General features: G+C 40.1%; 1 long non-coding RNA gene across 1 annotated transcript in view; it reads right to left on the bottom strand.

Moving 5' to 3' along the window:
• Positions 1-7,161: 7,161 nt before the first annotated feature.
• LOC135320649 (uncharacterized) overlaps positions 7,162-15,620 on the bottom strand; it is a 29,599-nt gene continuing 21,140 nt past the window's right edge. The window contains exons 2-3 of the long non-coding RNA XR_010379904.1: positions 9,774-9,959; positions 7,162-7,308 (exon numbers count right to left, since the gene is read on the bottom strand). This is a non-coding gene — a long non-coding RNA (uncharacterized LOC135320649). The remainder of the gene's footprint in view (positions 7,309-9,773; positions 9,960-15,620) is intronic.

The raw sequence follows: 15,620 nt of genomic DNA, 5'->3' as shown, positions 1-15,620 counted from the left end.
CCTCACAAGTGACAGAAGACAGGTGAGAGGCACAAAGCAACAGGTCTCAAAGATGGTAAGAGCAAAGTTGTTTCTCCAACCCCCCAAAAATTTTTTGAAAGAACCGAAAACTCTGAATTTTGAAAGTAAAATACTATCATATAAAGAAATAAAATAATCCTCTTCATCAGGGTTTCAAGATCTGACTCCAGAATTTTTAGCATGCCATATTGAATCCTAGCACAGAAAAATCAGATGGACTAGTGGCGAGTAAGTTCCATGAAAACTGCAGTAATTCCTCCACTCGTAAAAGGACATAAACTCACCTGTCGAAGGTGAATGTAAACTGCATTCTGGAGAAATTCAGAAGCTCCCAGGCTCCGCTTCTGGATGGCAAGTACATGGACAGCTTCGAAGCATGATTCTAATTCAGTCACCAGCATTCTTACACTGCAGGGGGAAACGGAGGCCCTCAGTCAAGAGCAGAGGTGTTCCTGTCGTGTCTCGCAGGCCATGCCTCAGGGACTCAGTGCCTTGCAGCAGACCGGCCCCAGGCGAGGACCCACAGCATGGCCCACCCAAGCAGGAGGTGCACTGTGCTTGAGAAAGCCCATCCCTGATGGGGGCAAGAGTGGCTGGTGGGTTTGAGTGAACATATAAATGCCCATAGAAATATGCCTGCATTCATTCAAGTGATACAAGCAACAGTAGCAGGCTATTTAACAAAATTTCAACTGTCAGTGGAAATTTACCATTCCTTTCCGCTTGTCCCCTGCAGTCTGAGACAGGCTTAGGCTCTCTCACACTCGCAGCTCTGATGCAATAGTTTTGAAGTCGTTTTACTTTGCTGCAAGTGTCCTCGCTCCCCGTGTGGCTGTGACTGTCGTCTCTTAACACAGTCAGATGTCTCCCTGGATCTCTCCCTGCATTCCTTGCTCCTGCTCCTCAGATCCGAAGATAATGGGTAAGTGAAGACACATGACCAGAACAGGCACCGTGGACATGAATGAAGTCCTCAGTGATCCCCTAGGTGAGTGCTGCCCACCCCTTACCTTCGATTCTCAAGGTTCTGCCCAGGGTGACATCCAGACAGGAGAGCGTCCTGGGCCAATTAAAAGCTGTGTGACTTGGGCCCTGGGACAGGTGCAGGAGCTGGTTCCAGAGCCGTGCCCCTCCCCACCTCTGCTCCCCTCTCTCCCAAGGACCCACTGCCAAGCCCCCAGGTTCCCTGATATTCTGTCCTTCTCTTCTAATCTAATCCAAGCCCTTTTCCTCTTCCTTTATTCCCTAATTATCAACAGCTGAAGTGGTTTTTCAGTCACAGTATCTGAAAAAATTTCTGGCAGCTGAAAAAGAGGTCTCCAGAGGTCAATGCCCATATGCTGGTTCCTGAAGAGAGCCCCTGGTTATGGGGTCCCTCACCAACACCCACGGGGCATCAGATATGTTGCAGAGTCGACCACCCCCAACAAGAGTTTGCTGTGACCCCAATGCCCGCACAGCATCCCTGCTCTCATAAATGTATTTGGCCCACTTATCTGTTACTAAGAAGCAAAAGTAAAAAAATTGTTCACGTTTCTTACTAAAATTATTTATGAGGTGGAAAAAGAAATTGTAATAGGAAAGAATAAATTTGACTGCATGTTAGATCTGTTCCTTTGGCTTTAAACCTTTGCTGTTTTCTAGGCTCAGACTTGGTAGCTCTGTACATTTTGTAAAAGAAACTTGCCTTTAGCCTGAAGTATCCAGGAGAGCCTATTCTCCGGACTCTGATCTTTCACGATGTTAATTCTTCTGCACTTATGTAGAGATGGCAAGTTGCAAAATAGAGAATGAACTTTTTTTTTTGGAGGTTTTAGAGGGGCACAATGATTTGACCCACGTGGACAGCTGCAAGAACAAAGAATTCCAAGGAGAAACAATTTGTACTGCAAGAAGTTTGCAACAACCAACCACATCCCCGCCCCTTTTTAGTATAAAAGCGGACTGATTTCTGACTTGGGGGTGACGGTTCTCCAGCATGTCATTCTGCCATCTTCTGGGTATGCCAGCTTTTCAAATAAAGTCACTATTCCTTGCTCCAACACCTCAATCTCCCGATTTATTGGCCTGTCATGCAGCAAACAGTACGAGTTTTGACTTGGTAATAAGATGACTGCATTGGAGGTAGTAAGTCTCCACTCTTTCCTTGTTTCCAATATGTAATATGCACATCATTTATGATCTAGTGCAAATAATTCACCAAAGACAACCACAAAAAGAAACTACACTCACCTAGCTATCAACACTGAAGTCACAACCTATCAATTTTATATGCTGTTTAACAACACAACCAGAAAACCTAACATAGGGAATTGATTCCACAGAAATAAAATTATTTCTACTCCTTCAAAACCTTTTTTTCTTTTCTATTTTATTTTGTTTTGCATATTGAAAAGAAAATAAAAGACAAATCATTTTATTTCACGTATTTTGTTATAGCTACATAATTTAAATACTACAAAGAAATTTAAATTGCAATAAAAAATTGTTCATATATTGTACAAAGATATATACACAATCAATGTGGATAAGGAAAGGAATGGACATTTACTAAAAATCCACTGCACATCCAGTCTTTTACAAGCATATCCTGGAATATAAGCTCTATGATCCAGGGGTCCCCCACCTGCATTCTCACTGCTGAGTCCCTTAGTAATCTTCTACCAAGGCACCAGCATAGAACCACGCGATCAGTATTTTAGGTACAAATGAGGGAATTAGCTCATTCAATTCTAAAACAAAAACCCTAAAGTAAATACTGAACTTATTTACAGATAAAGAAAATTGGACACAAACAAGTACAGTTTCTTCCCCAAGTTCACAAAGCTAATAACTGGTAAAGGCAAGATTTGAACTCATCTGTCTGATTCTAAAAACTAAGGTGGAAATCCCTTTCGACAGGGGAGGGTGCAGCAGCACAGCTTATCACCCTATCTTTGTTCAGATCTAGCCTTAGACAGCCTGAGACAGCACCCCATTCCTATGGAACTTGAGGACAAATGATAACAATAAGGATTTTATATCCAGTAGTTTCTTAGGTATCATTTATATAAACTGTCAACAGGACAGCAGAAAAACTCTGGGAAATATGAGTGGGTCCAGGGCTTTTTGCTGATTAGAAACTCAGTCTATCAGGACAGAGTGACCTTCCCATGAGAGGCCACACGGACCTAAACTAAAGGCAGCTGAGCAATGAAAACTAGCAAGAACCTGGAACTCAAGCAAGAACGATCCCTGCCATCTCCCACCCTGTTGCCTCTTCATCCACGTGGACACGAAGACAGAAGACCTAGGTTCTTGTCCAAGTTACACTATCATGAATTCTCACCCATAAAAAGTTACGACTCTATGCTGTCCTAAGTCCTTTGCAACTCAAATATATTGACACCAATATTTCAGCAGAATGTCTATGTCTCCACATCCTCTCTTCTATAAGAATAGTTCTATGGCCACAAAGCAGAGATCCAATTAAAAACACCATGCACTAAGCAAGGTGAAAGTCTGGTTAAGAGACTTTGCTCTCACGCTCAGTGAATGAAAACTCAGAAAAATTGGTCCTTCTCCCTCAGCAAGTGGGAGGTAGGCTGATTGTGTGTGTGTGTGTGTGTGTGTGTGTGTGTGTGTGTGTGTGTGTAAATCAAATACAATGACGTCTGGGATCTGTACAGATTTTTTTTAAGTTACTGTCATTTCATGAGGATGAGACATCCTTTAAAGTAATTTGAATCTAGTGTTCTGAGAGAGCCTCAGGATCTTTTGGTGGAGGAGGGGAAAGGAAAGGAGGAAAGAAGTAAATGAAGCAAAGGAGTAAGAATACTGCAAGGGAAAGATAAGACATTAATTTTGTTCCTACTTGCATCACAAACAAATTACAGACTGGCTTTTCCCCGATGTCCTGTCGAGCACTGAGTTGCAGATGAAGAGGTGACAGCCCATTTCTCACTGAGCTTGTGACTGTACGTGGCATCTTATAGAAACAAATCATTTATCCTGATCAAACACTCTAGCAGCAGGCCGTATTTCTCCTATTTTGAGAGACAAGAAAATAGGAGTTCAAAGAGGTAGATAACTTGACAAAAGTCAGAGGACCAGTAAACAAGAGAGGATGAATTCAAACTCAGATCTGAATGCAGAGTCTGATCTTCCCACTCCCAGGACTGGAAAATCCTTAACACACAGACTCCCCAGCTCCCCTGCAGTGTTCCTGGCACCAACCTTTTCCCATGGCGATGGACTCCAGTTCTCACAGACACAGCGCTCTGTGCAGCCAATGACCTTGATCAGACCTTGATCATCTACCTGCCACGCCCACCAGGCTTCACCATAAAGGTAGGAATGCTGGCTTTCAAGTGCATACAAAGCCACCCCTGGTCTAACCTGGGCTCTTCTGGGGCTTCTCCAGCCTAAAGGCAGCCATGAAAGTGCTCACAGTTTGTACATGAGCCACACTACCTCTCTCCATCTGTCTCTACACCTATACTTCTTAGCTATGACCATTTTGATAATATTGGAAACAAATTTTTAAAAACACAAAAGAAAGGATCCTGGAACAATTACTTAATACTTACAATTTTAAATGATTTGTTACAAAGTGAGTATTTACAAACCGAATCTGCCTTCCTAGGTGTCAGTTTAAACAGTTAAAAAATATAATAACAAAAAATTCTCACTTACAAAATTAACAAAAGCATCAACAATAATCTGGAATAAACTCAAAATTAATGCCCATGTTGTACATGGAGAAAACTACAGGACTGTACTGAGGGGTAAATAAGAGGTGTGAATGCAGTGACATCAACATATTGCATGGAGGAAAACAGTTTTGTAAATATGGAAGTTCTCCTAAAAATAATTCAAAACTTAATAAAAATCCCATGAATACTCTTATCTGACTTTTTTTTTAACTTGAACAAAATATTTTAGAATTCTTCAGGAATAATAAAGTCATAATAATAGCCAAGAAAGTTTTGGATGGAAGAAAAGAACAAAAAAAAAATCGCACTGTCAGAAACTAATTAATTTTTACAATATGTAAGATATAGTGCTGGAGTAAGGAAGTAAGATTGACAGAAATAAAGCATGAGCTCAAAAAGAGACTCTAGTGTACATAAGTATTTTGTACATCTGGGATTTCAAATCAAAGAGCAAAGTATGAATTCAATAATTGTCCTGGGACAATCAGAGAATCACCTGGAAAGAACAAATTCTATTCCTGTCATAATGACCACAAAAAAAATTACAGATAGTGATGTAAATATTAAAATACTAATAACAGCAAATACAACTCTTTGCTCACATTAATTCAACTTCCCCTCACTATAACAAGTACTATTATCATCTCCATCTTAGACATTAAATAAACCTACAAAAGAGATTTATACCATTATAAGAAAGTATTTCTAAGAATAATAACAAAGATAAAACCCAAAAGGAAGACATTTACTATCTTAAGAATATTTTGAACCACAACAAAAATAAACCTACTAAACAAAATGAAACGAAAGAAATGACAAGGAAAAACTCTGTGATAGATGTTGATGAAGACAAGGGATTAATGTTCATAACATACAAAGAGCTGTCACAAAGCAAAAAGAAGCTTCCTCACTTAAATTTGTGCAAAGGACAAAATGGATCATTCACTTTTCAAAAGTCAGATGGCTAATGAGTGAAAAATGCTCAATACCTCAGTGGTCATCAAATGCAAACTAAAACAATGAAAAAGCACTTTTGCTCATCTTATTGGTAAATATTTTTAAAAGATATTGTAGCTAGTGTCCATCTGTGGGAGAAAAAACTGTGAGCGACCTTTTTGGAGGATGACATGTCAATGGATATGTATACTCTGAAAAACGTGTGTACACACTGATTCAACCCCACTTCTAGGAATCGTTTCGTTTAGAAAAAAAAATCAGTTCAAATAGATGTACTGTTTACACTGGTGGGAAGAAAAGCTGAAGTGAAATCATATCCAGCGATAGAGAATTGGTTACATAAGTAATTCTACATTTTTCATTCCACACTGGAGAAGGAATTTCTAGTCACTTGAAAGTAGCCTGTGATGAACGTAAATGTCACATCCAGGGACTAAATTTCCAGAAGACTTAACTAAAGGCATGCTCATACAAGATCACAGGAATGTCTGTTAAAGAAAGATGCCAGTCAAACATCCTTTCTGACAGTGGAAAATGGAGAAAATTTAAGTGTCCACCATCAAGACAATGATGCAGTAAATCATGGCAAGCTGTGGGCACTGAGGGGGCTGGCGTTTCCCCGAGGCCCAGGGCCTTGTCCACAGCACTCTCCCACCAAAGGTGTCCTTGCACAAGAGACCACACCTGCACATCAGGAGACCCCTCCACTCTATCTGAAAGGACCGGGTGAGTCTGGAGTGGGAGGACGTCTATGATATACCCCTGAGTGAATAAAGCGAGCTGCAGAAAACATATAGTATGGCCTTATTTTTCAAAAAAGCATATATACACACATATACATAGATTTCTCATATGTATGTATGTATTTATGTATGGGTATATATATATGTCATAGGCATAAAGGTCATGAAATATATACACCACATTGGCAACAGCTTTTACACTCAGGAAATAAGGGGAAGGGAGGTAGGGCTCTTCCGGTACCACCACAGTTCTCTTTTCAGTATTTCAGTTAAGTACACTTGGAATTTAAAAGTTTATTTAAGTCCGAAGTAAAATGGACGATGCCTCCACAAGACATAATGCTATACTGGTCATTAAAAATCATGCCAGGGGAGATAGAATATTGTAGAAAAACATGTAATAAGCCGAATGGAAAATGGAGGTCTCCACACAGTAAACAGGCACAGAGTGCTCACTGGTTTTTATGACAAAGCTGATACACACTGATGAAAAGAACAGAAAGTAGATGTTAAAGTGTTAATTATTATTTCTGAGTAGTGGGACCTGGATAGCCTTTTTTGTCCCTTTTTTCAGAATTATTATACTAAATATACATTATTTTTCATCTGAAAAAAGCATTTTTAGATGTGTAGTACCACACATTGGAGAATAATACACGAGTACTTACAGAAACAAATAACTAGGAGACACTGCAGCAGCGCCAGACAATGTAAAACTGGCGATCCTGATTAACACTGCGCAGTTACATAAGGACCCACAAAGTGAGAGCACCTGCTGTAACAGGGCACGGCCCCCTTCTATTTGTCACTTGTGTCTTCAGGGCTGAGGCAGTTCTGAGCATGGCCAGTGTCAGTGTTGGTGTCTGGATGGATGCCACTGGATGTGAGGGCACCTGCAAGCCAAGAGGAATAACAGAATTCATCCTCTGCATTTTCTGTCTTGTTTCTTGGTTACTTTAAAAGAGAGGCATAAATAAGATAAACTGTGTATCTTCCCTACTGAAATTTCAGTAATGAAACGGTTTTCAAAGTGTTCACAACTTATACTCTGCCTATAACCGTCTTTTCATCAAAGCTTCATATTTATTAAATGTTAATTAACTCCCTGTTGAAAACTTCTACTAAAGAACATGAAATGCACTATGTGAAAGTACCACGCCTGCAGTGACTAGCTTGGCTGTCTTGACGGCAGTGCAGTCAACCCCAAACATCCCATGGCTCTGAGCTCCTGATGCTGCTAAGAGAGCACGCTGATGCCTCAGATGGAGAGAAAGTGTGAAAGCATTTCCTGAAATCTACAGCACTGACAAAACATAACTGACAAATCCCAGGCTCCTTTGAAGCTGTCATTTTCGGTTTCTGGCCAACCCCAGTCAATGAGCAGAACCATCCCATTCCCGAGCAATGGCACTCACTTGGTAAGGAGTTTTGGAGAAATTTCCAGGTATAGAATGTAACCAACTATATGTAGAACTCTGACAAAAGAAACAATGCAATACCCTGATTTTGGAAGACACTCAAAATATTCTCCTAAGCATTAGTAGCTGGAAAGTTTGGGCTTCTCCTGAGCCACTTATTTATTTCACAGCCAGTGAGCATCTCCCACAAACCCTGTTTCCCTGTGTCTGCTGGGAGCATCATGTACACTCTTGCTGTCGATCTTATAAGTCACAGGGCAGAGGCGTGTGTCTCACGGCTGCAACCCTCACACAGGCTCGCCTCCTAGCCTCACAGTTTGAACTTGGCCCCATTTTCTAACCTGTTTATTTGGTATCTGTTCTTCTGTAAGCTGCCTGAAATGCTTTTTGGAACAAGTCAGAAGAATGAGTGGGTAGATAAATGGACAGATGGACAGGTGAGAGATGGGCAGACCGAAAGAGAGACTCCAAGAAAAGGGGGACAAATAAAATTTCCTGTGCAAAACCCTCTTCTAGTCAGGGAAGAAAACCACCACGGAGAAGAGTGAAGAGGCAGGTAGCTTAGGACTGTTTCCTGGATTCCATGAAAAGTCACACCAAGAGATGAGAGGGTAGAACTATAAATAATAAAAGAAAAAAAGCACACATGCTTGAAAAATATATCTACAATATTTAATTTCTAAAGAATAGATTCAAATCAGCAGGGCCCAATACCACAATCCTTGGGTATTTACAGAAATGAGAATCCCATCTCCAAACCACAAGGCATCCCTTTGGAGCACTGAGACTCTACACTGGGTGGTCATAAAGCCATCACCGCAAAATCTATGCTATCCTGCACTTATGAGGAACGAGCAGTTGTGCACGTGTGACAGTTATACACCACAGCACCTCTATGGGGGAGGGAAGCCTAGCGAGCCCCATCACTGCAGGACAGAAAACCAGTCCTGGAGAGCCTAAGCCGACCTACCAGTTCTCCATCTTACAGGACTGGTCACTCCAGAGCAGGACTCGAACTCGGACCCACGTCTGTAAGCACGATATTATCATGTTTTGTGTGATTTTTGTGTGTATAATACATTTGTTTCTGGCATGAAAGAATATTTAATAAATGATCGGTTGTCTTGTCTATCTCATTAGCTCACAATCAATCTTTATACTGTTGAATTGTACTATTTTCCTCTGGAGAACGGAACGGAAAGAGCGGGGGTCAGAATGAGGTGGAGCTCCATTCTTTATCTGGTATCTCATCTCATCCAAGTCCCCAACCAGGGAGAAGGAGCAAATGTTCTCTTCATCTTTTAAAGAGAGGGATCCACTGATGATGACTTACTCAACCCAAAAACCAAGGCTGGGGAAGGGCACATGTAGCAATCAGAGCAGTATCAGATGTAGGAAAGTGAAAAGAGCTCACGGGAGGGCTCAGGGGGTCACCCTGATTTAATTTCAATCGATAAAAATATCACACTCTAAAAATACTAGCATGCAATGGATTTGCTCTTTCTTGACATCTAGCAAGTTTCCACAGCCCACATGTAACATTATCGTGAACCAGTGAAAGGAAGAGTCTACAGACAGGGAAAATCAATGCCACAGGCAGGCTGAAACCCAGGCTGGAGTTTAGGAAGAGAAAGGGCATAGTTAAGAATTGGGGAAAGGCTGGAGGAAAAAATCATCACAAGGACTCTCAAGCATCATCCTACAATCATATAATCATTCATTCAAGAGAGAGTTACTGAGGTCCTATTTTGTGCAAGATTGTACACAAGGCAAAGCAAGAGTGCAGCGACCATGTTGGCAGCAAGGGGCGGGGCTAAAATACACTTCTGATCCCGGTACCTTGCACACTTGTCCTCAGTATAAAGGCAAAGAAAAAAAGTAAAATAATATTCTGTAAACTCAAAGCATTGCTGAAAAAAAATTAAAGAAGACCTAAATACCTGGATAGACACGCCACGTACATTCCTGGATCAGAAGACAGTGCTCTTGGAATGGCAGTGCTCCCCAGAACGATCCGTATATTCAACGTGGTCTCGATCACAATCCCTGCGGTCTCCTCTGCAGAAACTGACTAGCTGCTGCTACAATTCATATGGGAATTCGAGGGTCTCAGTAACCAAAACGTACTTGAAAAAGAAGAACAATGTGAGAGGACTTGTAATTCTCAATTTCAAACCTTACAACTGTATCTCCAGGTGAGATTAGAGGCCATTTTTAAGTTATTACTGTTTTTATCCCTATTTTCTAAATACTCTACAATGAATATAACTGTTACAAAAAGAAAAATAAAAAGTAAGGTATCTTTTAAAACATGCACACCGATTCATTCATTTAGAAAAAAATATTTTAACTATAAAGAGGTAAACAAATATCTAGTGAAAAAGGACTACTTAAAAAAAAGAGTGTATTTACATTTTTCATAAATTGAAAACTGAAAAGCACAAACACATCAAGTTTCTAGGGAGACCGATGCAACATATTAATAGTTATTTTCAAAAATTCTAATTGAAAAATGAAAACTCAAGAAAGGGAAAATCGTGATTGACACCCAAGTGCAAACACATGGAGAGCAAAGGCCTAGAAATCACAGTTCCTTTAAATCTGGTTCTAACTCAATAGGAGAGGAAATTCCTCACTGTGGGGACAGTGGAATCCCATAAATAAGACAGGATACACAGTACAAACTGCAGTAGTATCGGGAGTGAATTTCTTAGAATTCTAAAGTTACAACATTGCTGAAAAGCTATAAAAACACTGACAGACATATTAAAACACACAGTCATATATATTATATAGAAACATATGAAGTCTACTCCCATGTTGCATAGAAATACAAACATATTTGTTCATTTATGGGCACTGAATATTTTACCCCAGGTAGAATATTTCAACTAAAACAAATAATCAATAATACACTCCTCTTGTCAAATCTACTTGATAAGTTACTCTGTTATGTAACCATAATGTGTCTAAGATAGATCTAAAATTAGTGAAAAAGATCTTTGTATTGTTTCTTGAACTCTTCTCAAAATTCCAAGCTTAATTTTAATATAGATCTGAGCAGTATTTCTATACTAACTTTTCCCTCGTGAAATGAACAACACAGTCTGTTGTCAAAATTCTGTCCTTACAATGATTCACGAGCACCGTATCCTAACAAAACTGCTGAACAGCAAGGCACTATCCAGACACTGTGACCAAACAAATAAAACACAAGGAAGACAGTGACCCTATTCTGGAGGGCTTACCGTCTGTTTCAACACCGGGTTTTTATTTGATTGGTTTGATTGGGTAGCAAAATAAAATCAATCAAGCACTTTCTGCCTTGAGCATTCAGTAAGTCATGACTCTGTTGTTAGTGTCATGAGAAGGAAAGACTTAAGCATGACTTGATTAGGTCAATTAGCAAAAGCCATCACTGGGGAGTGAGTAATAAAGAAGTTAACTGATTGCAATGCTTCTGCCTACAAGAGACCTAAAATAAACCCACACTGATCTCTTTAAGGAAATGAGGAGATGAGGCCCCAATGAGAAAAACAAAAACTAACAAGAAATCAAAAAAGTAAAGACTTTTTCATTAACGATTCCAGGAAGGAGTGGAGCATGGTGGTGAAGAGCACAGATGCTGGGGACAAACATGAGGGTCTGAACTCCCACAGCACTGGGTAGCTTTGACACTGATAAGTCAGTGAAATTTTCTGCATCCCAGTCTCCTATCCATAGACTGGGGACAACAACAGCACCCGTCTCCTAGAACGGTCCTAATAATTAAGTTATTTTATATATAAAAGTTTAAATAAAATACCTCAGATATTAAATATTACCCCAAAAGCACAAGGAAAAAGAAAACAGAGATAAATTGGAGTTCATCAAATTTTAAAACTTTGCTTCAAAGGACACCATCCAGAAAGTGAAAAAACAACACACAGGAGAAAATTTTTTCAAATCATTTATCTGATAAGGAATTTGTATCTATAAAAAAAAAAAAAGAACCTCCTACAACTCAACAATAAAAAGGCAACTCAATTAAAAAATGAATAGAGGACCTGAAAAATATTTTTCAAGGAAAATATACAAATGGCCAATAAGCACAATGAAACGATGTTCAATATCATTAGCTGTAAGGGAAATCAAGTCAAAACCACTAGGAGAAACCGCTTCACACTCACTACAATAGGTTATAATCAAAAAAAAGAGTAACAAGCACTAATGAGGACACAGAAGAAATGGAGGTCTCAGCCGTTGCTGGTGAGGATGTAACACAGTGTAGCCAATTTGGAAAAATGCCTGGCAGGTCCTTAGAGAGTTGAACATTTGGTTTCTGAATGACCAGGCAATTTTGCTTCCTGAGCACACACGTAAGAGAACTGAAAACAATGTTCACATAAAAACTCATACAGGAATATTCACGGTGCCATTACTCATCACAGCCAAAAAACAGAAACAACACAAATGTCTATCACTTGATGAATGGGTAAACAGAGGGGCCCAGCCATACAGTGGAATATTATTCAGCAATAGCAAAGCATAGATTACTGACCCAGGCCACAACTTGGACAAATATTGAAAACGTTACTCAGTGTGAAAGAAGTCAGTCACAATAGATGGTTCCACTTACATGAAGTAACTCGATTTACATGAAATTTCCAGCACAGGCAAATCCACAGAGAGAGAAAAGTGGCTTCCTGGGGCTGCGGGAGGATGGGGAAGATGGGAATGTCTGCATATGCGTAAGGGGCTTCCTGTTGGGGGGATGAAAATGTTCTAAGATTGACTGGGATGCAAAATTCTGGGCATAGAGTAAAAACCGCCGTACATTTTAATGGGTGAATTGTTATTAAAACTGGTAAGAAAAAAAGCACCTCCAGCCAGTACCTTCCCATAGTAAATGCAAATTGCTAAATTTTATTACAGGAAAAAGGAACTGCCCTCAGCATGAAAGCAGGAGTTCAGCAAATGTGAGTTAACCAAAATTGGATAAAAGCATTTCACTTGAAACAGTTGCTGAGTGTACACAAATTATTAAGACATGACAAGGAAAATCAGTTTGACATCAAGATGAAGCATTCTGCTTCAAATGCAGATCAAGGATTCGGCAAGCCCAGTTGCTAGAAATGACCAGAGAAGAAACCTGGTTCTTTAAACAAGCGCCAGAGCCAACAAGGAAATAGTGGTGAGGAAAGCAGGAGGCCGAAAATCTGGAACAGTTTGCTACAAATAATTTCTCCACTGAAAATTCAAAAACAAAATGAAAGTGATGTGATGCTGTGTTGACCTCAAGTGAGTGGGCTTCCTCCGGTGCTCGACAGTTTTGTAACCCCGAATGAGAGACTCAGGAGAATCAGCATGGCTCCTGGGAGTCCCCAAATGACTGCCCACCAGCTTGCTGACCACCATCACATCTGCCAGGGTTGAATTGCAGAGAAGAGACCAACTTCTGAAAGTCACAGGAAATATAGACAAGGGAAGAAAAGGCTGCAGTCAGTCCTGGGACAGAGGCCCTGAGAGTAGAGGCCAGAAGGCTGCAGGTGAACTGGAGTGGCCCTGGGGCAGGAAGGGAACACGGGGGAGCAGATCTCAATTCTCTTCTCTCTCTCCCTCGGGTAGGAGAGATAAAGTCTGCATCCTTCTCACCTGGAACTGTGGGTTCTGGCTGGCAGAAGTCTTACCAACATGGAATGAATTACACAAGACTGTGGAAAAAGGAAAGAAAGCGAGAGGGAGTAGGGAGCCAACTCCAAGAACCTCTCAAATGCTCCCATATTTATTGTGTATAATCAAAGGAAATAGTCTTTAACAGTTGTGTGATAGTAAGGAGGAACTTCGGGAAAGACGGCATGAGGCAGATATTGTAGAATCCGCAATGAGTAAAAAGGCTTAGTTTACCTTTAGGGGAGACATGGGGAGAGGGGAACAAGATAAATTCTTTAGATATCTTCATTACAAAGCAGACCACCAGACCGGCCAGGTCCCTGTTATGGGAATAATATACTATCTAACAGCAAGCACGCCCAGCATTTATAGCTGAGGGCCTGGGTCATTGCGGTGCAATGAGCAAAGTGCTATCTAAAACCTCAAATATGCAAGCAAGGCATTGTCTCTGCTTTTTATGGCAAGGAGACAGGAGTGAGGATGCACAGGTGCTTGCTTGAAAGAAGTTACTAAGTGCATTTTTTCTTCTTAAATTTTACATGCGTCTAGGGTCTGTTAAATTTGTTAACCCAATCATGGGCTACCACATGGAACCATTATGGAGGACACCCTAGGATGACAAATCCTGGCTCTGGGTCTTTTCCTGCCAGCTTCGGCCATTCCAGCAGGGTCTAGACACATCCCTGAATAACGATCCCACAGAACCACCCAGACTCTTAACTCCTGGCGCTTGGAACTTAATTTTAGCTCTACAAAACTTAACATAGAATAGTTTCAGAAATAATAGATATTATATTCTTTTTATATCTCATCATAGGACTGATTTTTCTGATTGCTCTAAGCTGCTTCTACTTGGTAAATCACCTAATTCTGCAGGTGAATTCAGTACTTTCCATTGCCCATAACTAGACAGTCTGGGCCCTCTGACTTCTATTTGACAAATACCGATACACCTAATTGATTTCATTGTCCATAAATTTAAGCCTGGAGGTGAGGGAGTGTCACTCTGTTCCTCAGCCCACCCTCTACTCCTTTCTCTTCAGCAACTCAGGCCTCCTGAATACAAAACAAAGCATCTGTTTCCCTTCATATACACTTTCCACAAACGCAACAGGAAACATCAGCCTAGAGAATGAATTCAACACATGTGTTAAAACAAAAATCTACAAGCCTGAAGCAACTCCATCTCCGAATCATGATACACAATGACATGAAATTAAGGATGTCAGGTACAAGGAATGCGTGAGCCTGACCACCTCATTTCTATTCTTCAAAGGAAGGAAGGTTTTCATACTTTTTATTAACATTCTTTGTCATTGTTTCTGATTAAGCCAAAAAATAGTTTATGAAATAATTAAGCACTGAAATAACAGAGTTTCGCTGTATCAATTACAGAAGGCATTCAGAGGGGATAGGAAAACCCAGCTCTGTAAAAAATGCAAAATTTCTTCCCCTGTTAAGAACACGTATATAAAATGCAACAGAGAATTCAAATTCATGTGGAGAGGAGCAAAAGCCACAGAATCAAAGCAAAGTCATTAGAATGAGTCAATTCAAAATTCACTGGACAAACATGCTCAATGCATTCAAAGAATTTTAAAGGCACACTGCAAACCATTCACTTAATGATCTACAGGCTAGAGGAAGAATTTCCCTCTTTAACAGACAACAGAAATCAATAGGTTGCCCCAACAAACGAGGACCAAACAACAATCAGTTTTTTAACAGTTCTGATAAATCAGCATATTCTAAACATCAAAATCCAGAAATTTTAACCATTCATTCACACAACACTGAAACAAACACTTAAAAAAAAAAACAAAAACCCAAAGAAACTAAGCACAATTACCATGTACCTGGATCAATGAGAACTTCTTGTACAGCTGGAAGAAAGAACAGGCTATAGCCTTTTACTTAAAAAATAAAACTCCATTTAAAGATAACTGCTAAAACACATTTTATCATTCATGTTGCCTTGAAAAATCTGAGGCACTTGTATCTGATCAGAAAAGCAATTCTGAGAAATAGTATGTTACAATTCAGTGCCAGTTTGCTTTAGTAGAATAAAGAAAAGCTACTGTTTCTCATCCTGCACAAAGAGTAAAGAACCTTCCTGCCTCTATCTCCTCCTATTT

Source organism: Camelus dromedarius, unplaced genomic scaffold (assembly GCF_036321535.1).
Source record: "Camelus dromedarius isolate mCamDro1 unplaced genomic scaffold, mCamDro1.pat HAP1_SCAFFOLD_37, whole genome shotgun sequence".
In the NCBI taxonomy this organism is placed as follows: Eukaryota; Metazoa; Chordata; class Mammalia; order Artiodactyla; family Camelidae; genus Camelus; species Camelus dromedarius.
The sequence above is the reverse complement of the archived record's forward strand: the minus strand, read 5'-3'. Positions and strand labels throughout refer to the sequence as shown.